The 17,721-nt window shown below is 42.5% G+C and overlaps 1 protein-coding gene across 4 annotated transcripts in view; it reads left to right on the forward strand.

The window, feature by feature from the left end:
• Window positions 1-17,721, forward strand: part of PAK1 (p21 (RAC1) activated kinase 1) — a 206,048-nt gene that overhangs the window by 42,119 nt on the left and 146,208 nt on the right. Inside the window, exon 1 of one of the 4 annotated variants that reach the window (XM_027848174.1) lies at window positions 6,158-6,398. The exons of 2 other annotated variants lie outside the window; for them this stretch is intronic. The gene's annotated coding sequence lies outside the window, so the exon portion shown is untranslated. Of the gene's footprint in view, window positions 1-6,157; window positions 6,399-17,721 lie in introns of those variants that run through there. One more of the 4 variants, XM_027848176.1, reaches the window with a different exon arrangement.

Below are 17,721 nucleotides of genomic sequence, written 5' to 3' on the forward strand. Positions count from 1 at the left end.
TGTGTGTGTGTGTGTGTGTGTGTGTGTGTGTGTGTGTGTGTGTGTGTAGGGGGAGGGGCAGGAGGCTGAATAAACAGCTGAGTGGTTTTACCGCACCCATTGAGGCCCCCATGGGACATTTCAATGTAAATCTCCCCCTTCTGATTTTTGTGACATGTGTCAGCTTATGGTCCTCCTCTCGTTGGGCACCAGGAGAGGGAGTAGGGTTCCCATGCAGAGTCACTGCTGTGGAATTGGAGCCAGCAGAGATTTGGGCCCCATTTCTGGCTGTGGCATGTAGTAGTTGTGTGACCCTAAGCAAGTCACCTGGAATCCCAGTATCACGGATTTAGAACTGAAAGGGACTTAGTCCAAGCCTCCTCTTTTACAGATGAGGAAACTGACGTCTAGACATGTTAAATGATTTACCAAGGCCACGTGGAGTTGGGATTTGGTCTTGGGTCCTCAGAGTACAGATCGAGTGTCCTTTTTTTCTACACCTTGCCTTGCTGAGCCTCAGTTTTCTTATCTGTAAAATTAGGATTAATCCATAAGCCTTTATTAAGGCCCTACTATATGCCAGGCCCAGTGTCTTATCAGTGCTTGAGATACCAAGAAAGAACGAAATAATTCTTCATTTCAAGGCCCTAACATCATGTTGGAGAGACAATGTGTGTGCGTGCATAAGTATATACAGAATAAACAAACACAAAATATATTTAGTAGCTAAATACAAGGTATTTAGGGAGAGCGGACACTTTAAGGCATCCAGAAACCCTTATAACCGTGTTTTTCCCTCCTTAGAGGTTTGTTGCCAGCAGAATGCTTTGTCAGCATTGTTATGAAACCTTAAAGCCCTATGGTTACCATAACCTTTTATTATTACCTTGAGCAGAAAACCTGGTTGGCTCTTGCCCTATTCTGGAGGGTGTTGCTGACTCTGGATATTGGGTCCAGTTGTATATACTCTGTTGTTGTTCGGTTGTTTTTCAGTCATGGCCAACTCTTTGTGACCCCATTTGGGGTTTTCCTGGCAGAGATACTGCAGTGGTTTGCCATTTCCTTCTCCAGCTCATTTTACGGATGAGGAACTGAGGCAAACAGGGCTAAGTGACTTGCCCAGGGTCACACAGCTAGTAAGTATCTGAGTGCAGATTTGAACTCATGAAGATGAGTCTTCCTGACTCCAGGCCCAGCACTCTGTGTGCTATGGCTTCACCTAGCTGCTCTATGTATATAGTATTCTTGGATGTAATTCTACATTAGACTGTGAGTTTGTTGAGAGCAGGGACTTTTTACCTTTCTTTTTATTCTTAGTGCTCAGCACAATGTCTGGCACTTAGTAGGTGCTTAATAAATATTTATTGACTCAGTGATCATAGGACCATTCATATAGGACTCATTCTGGAAGGGACCTCAGAGGTCACCTGTTGCTTCCTTTTTCAGATCAGAAAACTGAAATGCAAGGACTTCCCTAATTGCAAGTAGAGTAAGCATTTTAGAGACTGGATAGAGAGCCTTGCATCTAGTAGGTGCTTAATAAATGTTTGTGGAATTGAATTTGGTACGTCCCCTTTGCTGAGGTGGGTGAGATAACAGCTCTTTCATTTCCTAGCCTCTCTGCTTCTGGATTCAGGGCAAAGTGACAGTGGGCCCCAAGCAGAGCAGACCTGTATTCACTCCTGTGGGAGCACCCTTGAGAGTACCTGGATTAGGGATGGAGTCTAGTGACCAGCTGGTATTTCATATAGTAGAAGCACTTTCAGACTGGTGTGAAGGGGAAGGATTTGGAGTCTTTGGAGGACTGAGATAGGTGCTATTTTTATCCCCATTCTACAGATGAGGAAACTGAGGCAGATGGTGGATAAGTGACTTGCTCAGGTTCACACAACTTGTAAGTGTCTGAGGTAGGATTTGAACTCAGGTCTTCCTAACTCCTGTGCTTTATCTACTGTACCACCTATAGAGTAGATACCTAATGAATGCATATTAAATTTGATTGACATCTCATGAATATAAAAATACTTCATAAGTATAAAGTGCTTTACAAATGCATGGTGATAATTATGGCCATTTTTTCAAAATTTAAAAAATTCATAAGTTTATGGCCATTTAAAATTTTTTTTAGAAATTTAATTTTGAAAAATTGTAAAAATTCTGCCTTCCCAAATTATTTACTGACATATATTTTAAGGTGTGATAGGAAGAAATGTATACTACAAGTCAAGAGAGCTTGAGTTCTGGTCTTGGTTCTGCCTCAGATCTGCTGTGTGATCTCACGTCACTTTCCCTTTCTGTTTTATTTACAGAATGAGAGTCAGACCAGATGACCTCTAAGTGCATTTCATTATGTCTCCATAAAGAGTCTTGGTTTTTCTAGGAGAGTTTTGGTCTTTCCTAAAAGTGGCAGAGAAAGGGAAAAACTAAATAACCTAGCCCTCTTGAAGCCTGTAAATGTAGGGGGTCACCCTTATCACTGTCGCCAGTGACCTTCTGTCTTGGTTTTGGAATTAGCTGGAATTGTCTGAGTACACCTGGCTTTCAGTCTTGATTTTCTTGAGAGCTAGCTTCTACCTCTGCACTTTATAACTGAGAAGAGGCGTTGTGAGCACGGACAGTGGAGGGGATTGTGCATTACATAGAATAATGACTTAAAGCATGTCTGTAGATTGATTTGCGAAGTAAGCTGCTTCCCTTTAGTTGGGTGACTTCTGAATGGACCTCTTGGAGGCTCAGATGATGCAGTGTGGCATCCACAGACGGTAACCTGATTGTTATTTGTGAAGATGACCAGCTGCACGTTTCCTTAGACTCATAGGATGTCAGCCTTGGTAGGAACCTTAAAATATAGAACGACAGAATTGACTTTTTTGTTGTTTAGTTGGTTTTTGGTTGTTTTTGACTCTTCATGACCCCTTTTGGGGTTTTCTTGGTGAAGATATTGGAAGTAGTTTACCATTTCCATCTCCAGTTCATTTTAGATGAGGAAACTGAGGCAAACAGGGTTAAATCACTTGCCCGGGGTCACACAACTAATAAGTGTCTGAGGCTGGATCTGAACTCAGGTCTTCCTGACTCCAGGCCTGACACTCTATCCGCTGTATTACTTTGCTGCCCAGAATTGACCTTAGGACACAGAGTATGAGAGCTTGAAAGGATCTTAGAACCCATGATGTCAGAGCTGGGAGGGACCTTAGAACACAGAATGTCAAAGCTGGGAGGGGCCTTAGAACATGGGATGTAAGCTGGGAAGGCCCTTAGAACATAGAATGTGAGAACTGGAAAAGATCTTAGAACACAATATTGGGGCTAGAATGTATTTAGCAAATAGGTGCATTAAAACATAGGAAGTCTGAGCTTGAAGGGGCCATGGAGAGTTTGATACATGGGGAAACAGAGTGGAAATGGGAAGTGATTTGCTCAAAGTCATGCAACTAATAGACTAGAATCCAGGTCTTTCCTGACTACAGGTTCCATTTTCTTTCCACCATACAATAGCCTGTAAACAATCAGCGAGCAAATGTTTACCTTGCCATAGGGATAAACATTGAGTCCAGATGTGCACATGGACTATTTGTGCCTGACCTGTGGTAGAGCCTTCCAAGCTCATTGGTCTAACCAGCCACAGTAGGACACACTGTGCCTGGACCTTGACATAGTGGCATCATTTTGGTCCTCTGAATACAAAGGACAACAACCTGGTCTGTTACAATAACCTGCTGATTGTTCTCTCTCTACCTCAGTCCACCCTCCCCTTAGATATCAAGTTGATCTAGCTTGGCCTGGACCTTTAAAAGAGGTATTTGGGGTGGTGTACTATTAGTACACGGAGACCCAGACCGGAATTTGTGAGACCTGGCTTCTTCACTAGTGTTGGAGAGACCTGATTTCAAATCCAGCCTCAGACACTTATTAGCCATGTGACCCTAGTTGTCTCACTGAGTTGCTTAATTTGTAAACAGAGGATAATAAAAGCATCTATCTTCCAGAATTGTTGTGAGGATAGTGTGAGCTAATATTTGTAAAGGATTTAAAAATCCCACCTTCTACAGGAAACCTTGCCCAACCCCTCTTAATTCCAGTGCCTTCCTTATGTTAATTATTTCCTATTTATCCTGTATATAGCTTTGTATATGTTTGTTTACATGTTGTCTCCCCTATTAGATTGTAAGCTTCTTGAGGGCAGGGACTGTCTTTTACTTCATTTTGTATCCTCAGCACTTAGCACAGTGCCTGGAACATAGTGGGCACTTAATAAGCGTTTAATTATTGATTAATTATTGATATTTGTAAAGGATTTTGCAAACCAAAGTGCTATATTTTGTGTTGTTGCTATTCATTTATTTTTCAGGCATGTCTGACTCTTCATGACCCCATTTGGGATTTTCTTGGCAAAGATAGTGGAGTGGTTTGCCATTTCCTTTTCCAGCACAGGAACTGAGGCAAACAGGGTTAAGTGACTTGCCTGCGGTCACACAGCTACTAAGTGTCTGAGGTTGGATTTGAGCTCAGGAAGATGAGTTCCTGATTCCAAGCCCAGTACTCTAGTCATATCACCACCTAGCTGCCAAGGGTACTCTATAAATGATGGCTATTATTGTTCAGTGTTATTGTGCACTGTGGAACTGATGGCAAATTATTTTCCCCTCCCTATACTCCTTTTTTTCTTTTGGTTAGGCAATGGGGTTAAGTGACTTGCCCAGGGTCACACAGCTAGTAAGTGTTATGTATCTGAGGCCAGGTTTGAACTCAGGTCCTCCTGAATCCAGGGCTCTTTTTTTTCTTCTTCTGCAAAATGAGAGAGTTGAACTTGGTTCCTTCTAACTCTTAACATTTTAGGACCCTTCTGTTGGCTTCGAACTTTTATTGTAACACATGCCCCATAGGATTCCAGGGCTGGACTAGATCACTTCATAGGTCATCTCTTCCAATCCTCCCATTTTCAGATGAGGAAACTGAGGCGCAAAGTCATATAGGTAGTTAAGTGTCAGAAGTGGGATTTGAACCAATATTTTAAGGACTTGCCATTTTTTTGGCCTGTATCCTCCTCCTATCAGAATCTTCTGCCTATCTTAGATGGCAGTCTTCACAAATTGCTGTGACTGAAAAAAAAAATAATCCCTTGTTGTCCACTTCTCTGGTAATGAGCGTCCTGAAACTTAACTAGGCTTGTCTGTGGCTGGCTGGCATAGTCTCTCTGGCCTGGAAGAACTGATAGAAGGAGATAGGCCCCACTGACCTAGGTTTGCCTACAGGGTACCAAGAGGCATTCATTGGTGGAATCCTACGAACTGACTTACAAAAGAAATCCCTCACAAGACTTAGAGCTAGAAGGGGCATCACGGACTATCTCGTCCAGCTCCTTATTTTGCTGATGAGCTTGAAGCCTAGACAAGGTAAATGACTGGCCCAAGGTCATTCATACCAGTAGGAAGTAACAGAGGTGATGTTTAAGCCCAGGCTCTGACTCAAGTACAAATTCATTGCTCTTTCCACTTGACCAAGCTGCCGTCCCCTTGGCTTTGGAGAGCAGCATTTTCTGCATTAAAAATATATGCTTTTCTAGAGATGCACCTTGCTGTGCCCCCTTTTTGCTGATTGTACCCCAGAAAGTTTCTGCCCACGCGCCTTGCCTCTGCCGTGATTAATGGGTTGGCAGAAGCTAAGTGAACGCTGATAATGACAGCTTCCATCTCTATAGACCTCTAAAGTTTACAAAGTGACTTTTATCACAGCCCTTCAAGAGGGAGGATTCGAGGATTATTGTCTCTATTGTTGAGTAACCAGGCTCCAATGTTAGGTGACTCGCCCATGTTTGCACAGCTAGGAGGAGGCAGAGCCAGGCTTCAGACCCAGGTGTCTTCTGACTCCAAGTCCAGTGCTTTGCCCACAATGCCACCATGCCTGACTTCCCCAGCGTGTTATCTCCCTTTCCTGCCTAGGACAACTCCTGCCTTTAGGGGAGAAAAACAAAACAAAATAAAACAAAAAACACAACCAAACAAAAATCCTCCTTGGGAGAAAGTCCAGCCAAGAGGTGGTGTGACCATATTAGGGGGAGGTTCCTTTCCTACAGTGGCGTAGGCAGGAAAGGGTTGGGCACGTTCCCAGAGGTGGGGAGGAAGAACTCCACCCCACCTTGGCCGGTTCCCCTTCACCTGTCTTTCTCTTTCAGACTGAGAGAAGTTGTGAGATAGAGCTGCAGTGCTCACACAGATAGGGCCTTCAGGCAGGGTGGAGAAGTAGAGGCCGGGGTCCTCTGAGGGGACTGTCTAAGATCTGTCTGAGACTCGTGAGAGCCTTGGAACTTTGGGCTTGCAAAGGAGGACGAGCACCCCAGAAGGGCAACTGTCTCTTGGAAGGAAGCCTGAGGGTAGGCTCAGAGCCTAGCTGGAGACATTCTGAGGCAAGTGAAACAGGTACATTTCTGACCATTAAGAGTGTGTGGATACCTGAGGGGTAGAGGCAATGGAATTGCTTGTGTTTGTGAAATGAGGGGAAGACACAGTTTTAAGCTTTGACATTTTAAAACTGCCTTAAGACTTTTTGGGACACCTTGTAAAACTCAGTTATTAATTTTTAGAACTCCCTTTTCTTGTACTCCTGTTTGAACTTTACAGTGGAGAATTGAGAGGCCAGGAGCATCGAATGTGGAAAGGACCTTAGAACCTTCAGAGCGACGAATAACCTTAGAATTTAGAATGTTCTTAGATCTTAGAACATAGAGTGTCAGAGCTGTTATGAACATTAGAAGGCACCGGTAGTTCTCAGTAATGGGCATATAGCCCTCACCACTTAGAAAGCCCTTTCAGACAGAGCATCACATTCGCTCTTCAGCACTACCCAGTAAAGGGGAGCTAGGCAAGGGCTATTACACTCATTTTGCAGGTGAAGAGACCAAGCCTCAGGGAAGGGAAGGGGTTTGTCCTCAGCCCTGCAGCCTCTAACTGGCAGAGCCTAGGATGTCAGGAATGCCTGCTCTCATGAGACTAAAATTAGCAATGGAAAAATGTTTGGGGGTGGAAAAGGCCCTGGGCTTTGTGACAAAATCACTGTGCCAGAGGGGACGTTCTAGGCCATCTGGTCCAACCTGTATCTAATCTTTGCCACAACTTCCCCTTCATGGGGTCACCCAAGTTCCACTCAAATAGTACCTTCAGTGACAGTGAATTCCCCCCATCCCTGAGGCTGTCTATCCCACCTCCGGACAGTATTGATATTTAGTATATTTTTCTTTTTGTCATATCAGGAGCTGCCCCAAGGATACTTCTACTCTTTGCTCAAGTTAAGTCAATAAGCATTTATTAAGTGCCTACTGTGTGTGTTGCAAGCCCTGTGCTCCTAGTGCTGGTTGCACGTTGGAACCCATGACTTTTCTCCCCAGGTGGTTCTTGTCCGAGTCTTTCTGTGAATCCTCCATAGATGGTCAGCACAATCTATTGGGAGTGCCTTGACTGGGTCTTGTAAAAATCCTGTGGATGCCAGGGGAGCATGTGAATTCTCCTCTATTATCCCACCCACCTCAGTGCCTCAGCAGCCTCTTGGAGGATGTCTTTCATGGCAGACGTCCTTGGCACGGTATTGTTGTACCCTCTCTTTCTTTCTTTTTTTTTTTTTAGGTAATTGGGATTAAGTGACTTGCCCATGGTCACACAGCTAGTAAGTGTCAAGTGTTTGGTCTGAGGTCGGATTTGAACTCGGGTCCTCCTGACTTCAGGGTCGGTGCTCTATCCACTGCGCCACCTAGCTGCCCTGTACCCTCTTGTTTCTTCAGCCCTTAGCACAGAGCCTAGCATACAGTAAGCACTTGATAAATACTCAGTAGGTTGACTTTCATACTGTAGCCTTTCAGTTATCTTATGACTGTGAGTCTTCTCTGATGGCAGCAGATTCTATGATTTGCTTGCTACTTTTATTTTTTCAGTCTAGACCTACGACCTCATTGCTTTGGGGAAAGGTTCGCTGATAGGCATCAGCCGCCTACAACTCATCTGTGACTTAAGGTCTTTGAGAGTCGCCTGGGGAATGACTAAAGGTTAAGTGACTCATTCATAGTGACCGATGGTATGGTGGATAGAGCTCTAGGCCTCAGGAAGACCTCATTTCAAATCCTGTCCTAACACTTCCTAGCTTCATGACCTTGTACAAGTCCTTTACCCTCTCTCAGACTTGGTTCCCTCACCTGTAAAATGGAGTACTAACAGCTCCTACCCCACGGTGTTGAGAAGCTCAAATGATGTAATAATATATGTGAAGTGCTTTGTAAAACTGTAAGGCACTATATAAATGTAAGCCATTATTATTATTGGGCAGCAAGGTGGTGCAGTGAATAGAATGCCTGGTCTGGAGTTAGTAAGACACATCTTCCTGAGTTCAAATCCGGCCTCTGACACTTACTAGCAGTGTGACCCTGGGCAAGTCATTTCACCCTGTTTGCCTCAGTTTCCTCATCTGTAAAATGAGCTGGAGAAGGAAATGGCAAACCACTCCAGTATCTTTGCCAAGAAAACCCCAAATGGGGTCACAGAAAGTCAGACATGACTGAAAATGACTGAATATTATTATTATTATTTAGTATATGTCAGAGAAGAGACTTCATTTCTGAAACTTTTTGACCTCCGTGTGGGTCCTCTGTCTGTTGTGCCGAGCTCTTCTGTTCATACCTTATAGCTCTGTAGTGGAGTATTTGTGTTAAAGGAATGGGCTTCAGCCACAGGGATAAGCTTGAGGCTGGAGGAGATGAGGTGTGCACGCACTATAGGCCAGCCAACAATCTGGGGCTGGAGAAGGGCCCCCGGAGAGAGGGGCTATTCCATGTGGGTGCTCAGGGGAGGGACAGATTAGAGAGGGCTGGAGGAATTAGGGAGGCAGGGGAAGATAGGATATGCTGCTCGTCCACGGGGCTGGTGTGAGAAGAGTGCTTTGTAAACCATAAGATGTTGTAGACACAGGACTTGTTACTAGCATTATCAGATTGTTAAATGCAGATATTTCTCCTAGGCCAAGGCTGTGTGTGTGTGTGTGTGTGTGTGTGTGTGTGTGTGTGGAGGGGTGGATAATGAATGCCATGATAAGGAGTGACAGAGGTGGGGGGTGGGACAGGGAGGCCTGGGGACCCAGGGGGCTCATTTGAGCTGTCCAGGAATAGTCTGGCTGTCTCCCCTCTGGGTTTCTGCCCTCAGGCTACTGGGCCTGCTTGGGGTTCCCTTTCAAGACCCACCTGGCATCTTGGGGTAATGTGGTGCAGGCAGCTGCGGAGCCAGGCTGTGGGCTGGGACAGATGGAGTCAGTTAGACTTAGGCAGCAGGGACAGTGGGAGCAGCTTCATTTTTCCTTTCTTTTTCCTGCCCCCTTTATGGTATAAGCTTCCCCCATAAAGCCTCTGTGTCGTGATGGTTCAAGGGAATGTGTTATAGCGGGGTGGGAGAGAGATTCTTGGATGGAGTGTCTGGAGGGGGAGTCCCGGGTTCTAGTTCCAGCTGTTCCACCAACTTGCTGTGTGACCTTGGAATGATTTCACCTAACACTCCAGGCCTCAATTTTCTCCCTAAGAAGAAGAATGAATTTGATTCAGTCTTTCAGGCCCTTTCATCGTGGAATGCTCGTTCTCCTCACCTCTGTCTCCTGGCTTCCTTCAAGCCTTGGCTCAAATTCCATCTTCTGCAGGAGGTCTTTCTTGGTCCTCCCCACCTCAAGCATCTTCCCTCTGAGATTACCTCTCATTTACATCCATGGCATGTATCGTAAATGGACAAAGTTATTTTTGTACTGTCTCTTCCATTAGACTGTAAATTCTTTGAGGGCAAAGGCCAGGTTGTTTTTATTTTTATTTATTTTTTTGCAGACACAATAAAGTTTATTTAAATTTCATGCATTATGGTAGCTACAGGTATAATCATATGAAACTGGACAATAATTTTGCTCTGCCCATACAATGGAGCCTTATAGGTTAAATGAATGGGAGGTTCCACAGTTACAAAGAAACAGAAAGGGTTAAAATGTTTTCAGTTTTAAATTTTTTTGAATGGAAATACAGTCATTGACTGTTGCTTTTTCATTTCTGAGTGATGTTACAGGGAGGGGATTCTCCATTATTTAAATACATGATTACATAGTATCTTATATTAGGGGAAAGTAACATCTAAAAAAGTCAACTCTTCAATAAATGGCAACACTGAAAATTAAATTAGGGGCCTATAGTAATACTTTGAAAGTTTTCTTTCCCATTTCTCATTCAGCTTAAATTTGTTTTTAAGTCATAGTTATAGTAGATTGTTAACCTTTGACCTAAGAAGAACTACAATGCTAATAGGTGGCTCAATCAGAAAATTAATTTCAGTTTTAGATTTCAGAAAACTCAGCTTTCATGTTCAAATTGCTTAGATAACAAATTTAAACTGTGCTTGATTCTACTTATCTCACTCCAAATATCAGTATGTGCAAATTCTTATGATCATAAATATTTGGTAGTTGATTTTCTCAGCAGGGGCTGGGGTGGGGTGGGGCAGTTCCTTACACAGTCTGTATGTGTCAGAGGTAGGATTTGAACCCAGATCTTCTTGGCTATCTCTGTCTCCACTCTGACGCACTGCCCCTCTCCTAGCAAATAGTAGGTGGTTAAGAAATGTTTGTGCGTTGGTTGTTCAGGGAGTATTTGTTGTCTTCATAGGATCCCAGGAGATTATTTAATCCAAACTCCCTCATTATATTGATAAAGAAAAATTGAATTGAATTGAATTGAATACCTGCTACCCCAGAGCCAGGAAACGATGGCGTGGATTATATCAGCCCTTCCTGTGTTGGTGTGTTGTTCATTGGAGATAGCCCTGCTGGGGAAGTAGTGGGCTGTGGGTTGGTTGGGGGGGGGGAAGGAGAAGACAGAGTAGAGTTGGGGTAGGGAATCAGACTCCAAGGTTTCTTCCTGGGCTCCCCCTTCAAAGCCTTAGATTACAGCTCTCTCTGTTCTTAAGTTCATTTCCATTCAGTTCAATTCAGATAGCATTTAGTAAGTGGTTATTTATAATGCTGAGACTCACAACATGTTAATGACAGCTCACCTTTCCATACAACACTGGATTATAAAGTGCCTCTGCTACAATAAACCTGTGAAGTAGCTAGAATGGATGTTATTATCCATTTACAGATGAGGAAATGGATAGACAGGGGGTGTGACTTGTCCAACTCTGCAAACTAGTTAAGTGACCCAAACTTTTTGTCTCCACCTCAGCTACCTGCCTCACAGCGCTGCTGGGAGGAAGATTCTTTGTGAGAATTAGCAGTATTGACTGCTGCTCTCACTGGCTTGGAGAAAGAATTTTTTTTTTTTTTAATGAAGATTGTTGGACGGAGTGAGTGAAGAGTCTGCGTTCTGGTTGTGGCTTTTGTACTAAGATAGTGTTTGACCATGGGAAAGTGACTTCCCCTTTCTTAGCTTGAGTTTTCCTGTCTGGAAATTGAGAAGGTCCTTGCATGTCTAACATTCTCTGGTATAAGGTTCCTTCCAGATTTAACATTCTTTATTCAGTGTTCTAAGGTTCCTTTCAGTTCTGGCATTCCATATTCTAAGGCCCCTCCCAGTTCTGGCATTCCATGTTCTAAGGTCCCTCTCAGCTCTGAAATTCCATGTTCTAAGGCTCCTCCTGTCTGTAACATTCTATGTTCTAAGGTCCCTCTCAGCTCTTTAATTCTATACTCTAAGGTCCCTCTCAGCTCTGACATTCCATGTTCTAAGGTCCTCTCAGTTCTGACTTTCTGTGACTCTGAACCTGTTCTGTCCTGTGTCAAGGAACGTCTGCTTGTGCCTGTCATTGTGAATCATTTCTTGTTGTGACTGATGTTTTTGTGTAGCTATCCAGAGCTCTGCCCTTGTGGTATGGGAGTCAAGAGTCAGTGAGAAAGGTGGCCAATTCTTTTTCTGGGTGACTGGTGTCTTTCTTCCTCCACATCTTCCTAGGGCCCACAAAAACCCAAGTGGTATGTCTAATGAGTGTGTATGTGGCTGGGGGTGGGGATGGGAAGGGAAGTTAGGGTTGAGCCATGCTGGTTCCCCATTTTCTTCCCACTTCTAGCTCTATGTGGCTGTCTGTGCTGGGCAACTAAGACACTATGTCCAATAGCCCTTTATCAAAGTTAACAATGATGTAATCATAATAGTTGGAATGTCTATAGCATTTTTAAGGCTTGTACTTTCCTCAATGTAGACGTTGCAAATATCATAATCCCAGTTTGCCAAGTGAGTAAAAGCTGAGGCCCAGAGAGGTTAAGTGATTTGCCCAAAGTACATTGCTTATAAATGTTGGAGCTGGGATTTAACCCTAAGTTCATTGCTTTTTAAACTATACTGACTTAAAAGCATATTCAATGGGAAATTACCCCCAGAAAGGAAATTCCCATTACTGTCTCTCGTACTATATCGTATTGAGAATGCTCTGGACCAGGAGACCAGAGTTCTAGTGTTTAGTCTTGTACATTTGACATCCCTAGCTCATTCAGCTTATTCTCTTATGTCAGGATGTCATGATCAGTTTATTCATCTAACAAATGGTGACAATAATTAAAGGGGCTGCCACATGGAAGGATTACACTTTGTCTGATAAATCAGAGTAGTGAAACGGAACAAGAACCAAACTTAGAAAAAGCAGTTTTAGTTTGGGCTCTTATACTGACTAGCTATGTGACCCTGGGCAAGCCACTCAAATTTCATATCTGTAAACTAAGGCTAATATACCTGATACCATCAACTTCTCTGTTGTTCTGAGGACAGCACTAGAGAAACGCTGGATAGTCCCATTGTCCTCTGCCCTGACCAGAGCACAGCTAAGTATTGTGTTTACTTCTAGGTGACACATTTTAAGAAGGACATTGATAAATTGGAGAGAATCCAGAGAACAGCCAGGATGGTGAAAGACCTTGAAATCATGATATAAGAGATTCAGTTGAAGGAGCTAGGGATGTCAGGAAATAGAAAAGACTTAGGAGGGATGTGCTAGAGGTCTAGGAATATTTAGAGGGCTGTCATGTGAAGGGAGGATTAGATCTATTCTGCTTGGCTTCACATGGCAGAATTTGGAGTTACAGAGGCAAATTTAAGCTTGATGTCTTGAAAAATTCCGCAACAATTAGGATTGTAGGAAAGAGAATAGCTTCCTTTTATGAGAGGTTATAGTGTAGAGATGATCTTTTTTCAGGTCTAGGTTAGACTTAATAGTCTCTGATATTTCTTTAAGCTCTGAGATGAGATGCTGTGACTTCTTGAAATGGGAGTTGCTAGCTCCAGAGAGTAGACCTGTGACTGATGGGTGGGGTAGTTCATGGGGAGGCAGATTTCATTCTATAAAGACCTTCCTAATCTTCAGAGCTGTCTGAAAATAGCACAAGCTGTTTCATAAAGTACTGAGTTCATTGTTATGGGCAAGGTTGGGGGTGGGTTGTAGTGTTAAGGTAAGTGTTCAAGCAAAGGATAGGTAACCCTCTGTTAAGCATGTCATGCAGGAAATGTGTGCTTTAGAGTGTTGCTGAGGTTGATAGGATCATGGTAGAAAAGGGATATTAGATCTCTCTCATCTCCCATGTCTGACCATGTCACTCCTTTACTCAGTAAACTCCAATGGCTCCCTATTACTTTTAGACTCAAATATACCCTCTTTTGTTTGATATTTAAAGCGCTTTATAACCTGATAGCTTCCTATCATTGCAGTTTTCTTACATTCTACTTCCCTCCATGTACCATATGCATCAGTCCCTTGAGAAATGGGAAGGCATCACCTCATTTTTCAGATGAGGAAACGAAGCCCAGAAAGGGGAAGTAATTTGCTCGAAGTTGGTCCTCAGCAGAACCTGAGTTTAAACCTCAGACTCTGAAACCATTCTTTTTCCACTGTACCATGCACCTTTTGTGGCAGGATCTTAATAACTCTGAGATTCTGTTAGACCATCAGTTCTTTCCATTACCTGTTGGAGATAGAGTGGAAATTGAATGGGGGAGAGATGTGAAAGTGCTTGGAATTAGGGATGGAGGGAGAACTGTAGAGATATAAGTTGCTGTTAGTAAAGGCCCAGTAGTAGCCTTTTGAAAGGGACTTGGAAGAATCTGGAGACTGTGGACCTCATTTGGCCACTTTGGGAAATGTTAAGATATTTCTATTTGTATGTGCAGCATTTTCCCAAGGCCCAAATGGTTCTAAACTTTGATGGAGACATGAAGTCTGGGATTAATTTAATTATTGGTTGGTTGTATATTTGGCCCAAAGTGGGGTGAGGAGCTATCTTTCTTTTAAGTGTTTTTCAATTTATTTTTTGAATTATTGATATATTATGTTTTCATATGACAGATACTTCCCAAACCCAAATATCCCCTTTACAAAGTACATTCCTCAAATTCATTTAATCAAAACCACTCAATAGTGACACTATGTCATAAAGTCCCTTTCCACTTTTGTTTATTGATTAATAGGAAGGAAGGCTGTGGCCCTTAACTTTCAAAGTAGGGCACTAGCATTATCTTTGTATTTGACGTGCATTTTGTTGCTTCTTCATATTAACTGCATGGATGTTGTTAGAGTCATTGTGTATATTGCTCTCATCATTCCGCTGTCTTCACTCTGTATTACTTCATATGAGTTTTCCCATATTTCTCTGAATTCTTCATATTTATGATTCCTTACAGCACGGTAGTATTCCATTACCTTTATATAAATTACATTCATATATATTACCTTTATGTATCACCATGCATGTTCCAGGGTCTGATCACATTCTGACTTACAGTTTTTTTGTTGTCACAAATAATACTGTTTTGGATATTTTTTATCCATATAAGAGTTTTCTTCCTGTTGTTAACCTCATTGGAGGTGTAGATCCAGGAGTGGGATTTGGGGGTTAAAGTCAAGTCACCAAGCATTCATTAAGCACTTACCATATGCCAGGTAGTAATAAGTGCCGGGAATACAAATATAAGCAAAAAGAAAGACTGTCCCTGCCCTCAAGAAGCTTACAGTCTTATGGGGAAGACCACAAAGAATGGAAGCTGACAAGGGTTAAGAGACAGAAGAAGGAGGTACCAATGGAGAAAGAAGTCTAAAGAGTCAGAAGTGGATCCCAGATAGATATGAAGGAGTGAACATGATTGATGGATAGACATTTCCTTTAAAATGGAAGTTCTGGAAGAGACTGACCAGTCATAGGAAAGGTCCACAGAGGCAGAGGAATCTTCCAGGGTGAGAAGGTCATAGGGGAGGAGTGATGTTTCAGGTTGAGAAGACCCTGGGCATGGTAGAGAAAGAAGTCTAGAGAGTCAAGATTGGAAGTCCAGAGAGGAATAAAGGAGTGAAGGGTTAAAGAGGATAAACAATTAATTACATTTTCTTGTATAATCACAAGTTGTTTTCCAGAAGAGCTGAACCAATTCAAGGCCCCACCAGCATTGAATTAGACTACTTTTTTTTTTTTCCACTGCTGCCACTCCAGCAATGAGTTTTCTCATCTTTGCTGTCTTGATGGGTGTGAAATGGTTCATCAGGATTGTTTTAAATTTAGTTTTTCTGATTACACTGTATTATTAATTCCATTTGTGTACCCTCTTATCCTTTTACTATTTGCTTATCGGAAAATAAGTATTAGGCTTTTAGATTTGTGTCAGTTCCCCATGGATTTTGGATTTCAGAGTTTTTTGTCAAAGGTATTTAATGCAATTGAACTCTGACTGAAGTAGGGTAATGTATTGGAAAGAGCATTAGACTGGCATCAATCAGCAAACATTTATTTTTTAGTTTTTGCTTTTTGAAATAGATTTTTTAATCATATCTTTTATTTTATTACATCACCTTCTTCTCAGAGCCATCCCATGTAATAAATAATATTTTTAAAGAAAAAATGAAAAAGAGAAAAAAATCAGCAAAACTGGTCAATATATTGAAGAGTCTGAAAATATGTGCAATGTCTGTGGACCTCTCATCTCCACAAAGTAGTGGCGAGAGGTCTCTTCTCGTAACTCTTCACTGAGACGGGCTTATTCTTTGTAATTTTGTAGCATTCACTTATGATTATCTTGTGATGGTTCTTTCCATTTACGTTGTTATAGTTGTGTATTTTGTTTTCTTGGCTCTGCTTACTTCACTCTGTATCATTTCATGGAACTTTTCCCATCCTTCTCTGTGTTCATTTCCTTTGTCATTCAGTGGATGAATCAGAAAGACTCATCTTTATGAGTTCGAATCTGGCCTCAGCCATTTCCTAGCTGTGTGACCCTGGGCAAGTCATTTAACTGTTTGCCTCAGTTTCCTCACCTGTAAAATGAACTGGAGAAGGAAATGGCAAACTACTCTGGTATCATTGTCAAGAAAACCCAATAGAACCCCTGAAAGGAATCTGAGAGCGATGGAGAATATCTGAGTTGAGTTGTGCCAAGCTGGCATCTATCCAGGATTTTCTCTGCCCCTCTCTTTGGGGCTGGGGGCAGGGAACTAGGAGAGGATTTTAGATTCTAACGCTGACTCATACTGTATACCCTGGAGCAGCCTCTCTGGGCGTGGCTGTGTGGTGGGTGTGGCCACATGTGGACTTTGCCTGTAGGTCTCTGTTCTGTGGAGTTTAAGTGGAGTCAGGAAGAGTCAGACACAACTGAAATGACTTGAGCAACAACAACAAAAGAGCATAGTGATTTTCTGATACTTTAATGTACCACCATTTCGTTAACCATTCCCCAGTCAATGGGCAGCTACTCTTTTTCCAATTCTTTGCTGGAATAAGAAGTGTTGATATCAGTATTTTTCAACAAATACTTATTAAGTGCTTACTGTATGCAAAAATAAAAAGCAATGCAGAGGTCCCTTCCAACTTTCAAATTCTGTACTTCTCTGAAATAGCCAGTCTTCAAGGAGTTTACCTTGTAATAGAGGTGTTAACATATGCATGTATAGGTATACATGTTGTGTGTACATTGTAATAATGTATTGTAATAATATTATCACTAGCAGTTATATAGCGCTTTAAGATTTACAAAGTACTCGACAAATCGCTTTATCCTCACTACAACTCTGAGAGGTGGTACTATTATTATCCCCATTTTACAGATGAGAAAACTGAGGCACAGAGGTTAAGTGACTTGCCCAGGGTCACATAGCCATTAAATGTCTGAGGCTGGATTTGAACTCAGGTCTGTCTGACTTCAGGTCCAGTGTTCTATCCACTATTCTGCCTTGATCTTAAAGGTAACATAGGGAGCTGATGGAGTTCATTGAATAGACATGGGAGTTGGGAAATGGAAGTTCCAGTCCATTTTTTGCCAGTGATTAATGATGCCTCCTTGGCAGTTTCATAACCCCTCTGGGCCTCAGTTTCCTTATCTGTAAAATGAAAGTGTTGGACTAGAGTTTTATAGTTCTACCATGCTGTGATTCTATGAGAGTATGATGGCAAATAAGCCCATTGGTTCTACTAGAGGTCTCTGCTAGGTATCTTCTTCAGATAATTCCCAGGAGCTTGGCTGGTAAGCTTTTCCTAGGGCTGGGAGGGTAGGCAGGGCCAAAGGAGGGAGAAGAACCCTCCTGGACAGACCTTGGACTGGCACAGCTTGGCCCAGATAGATACTCCATTGCTCTTAGATTCCTTTCAGAAACACCAAATCCATTGGGTTTTGATACCTCCCAGTCCCACTTGATTATAATCCCAAACGAATATGTGCATTCATATTTAAAGCTGTGTATAATTGGAGCAGCTGCATGGCCCTCCCAAAAGACAGACCAC

Source organism: Vombatus ursinus, unplaced genomic scaffold, assembly GCF_900497805.2.
Source record: "Vombatus ursinus unplaced genomic scaffold, bare-nosed wombat genome assembly UNPS02005659.1, whole genome shotgun sequence".
Taxonomy (NCBI): domain Eukaryota; kingdom Metazoa; phylum Chordata; class Mammalia; order Diprotodontia; family Vombatidae; genus Vombatus; species Vombatus ursinus.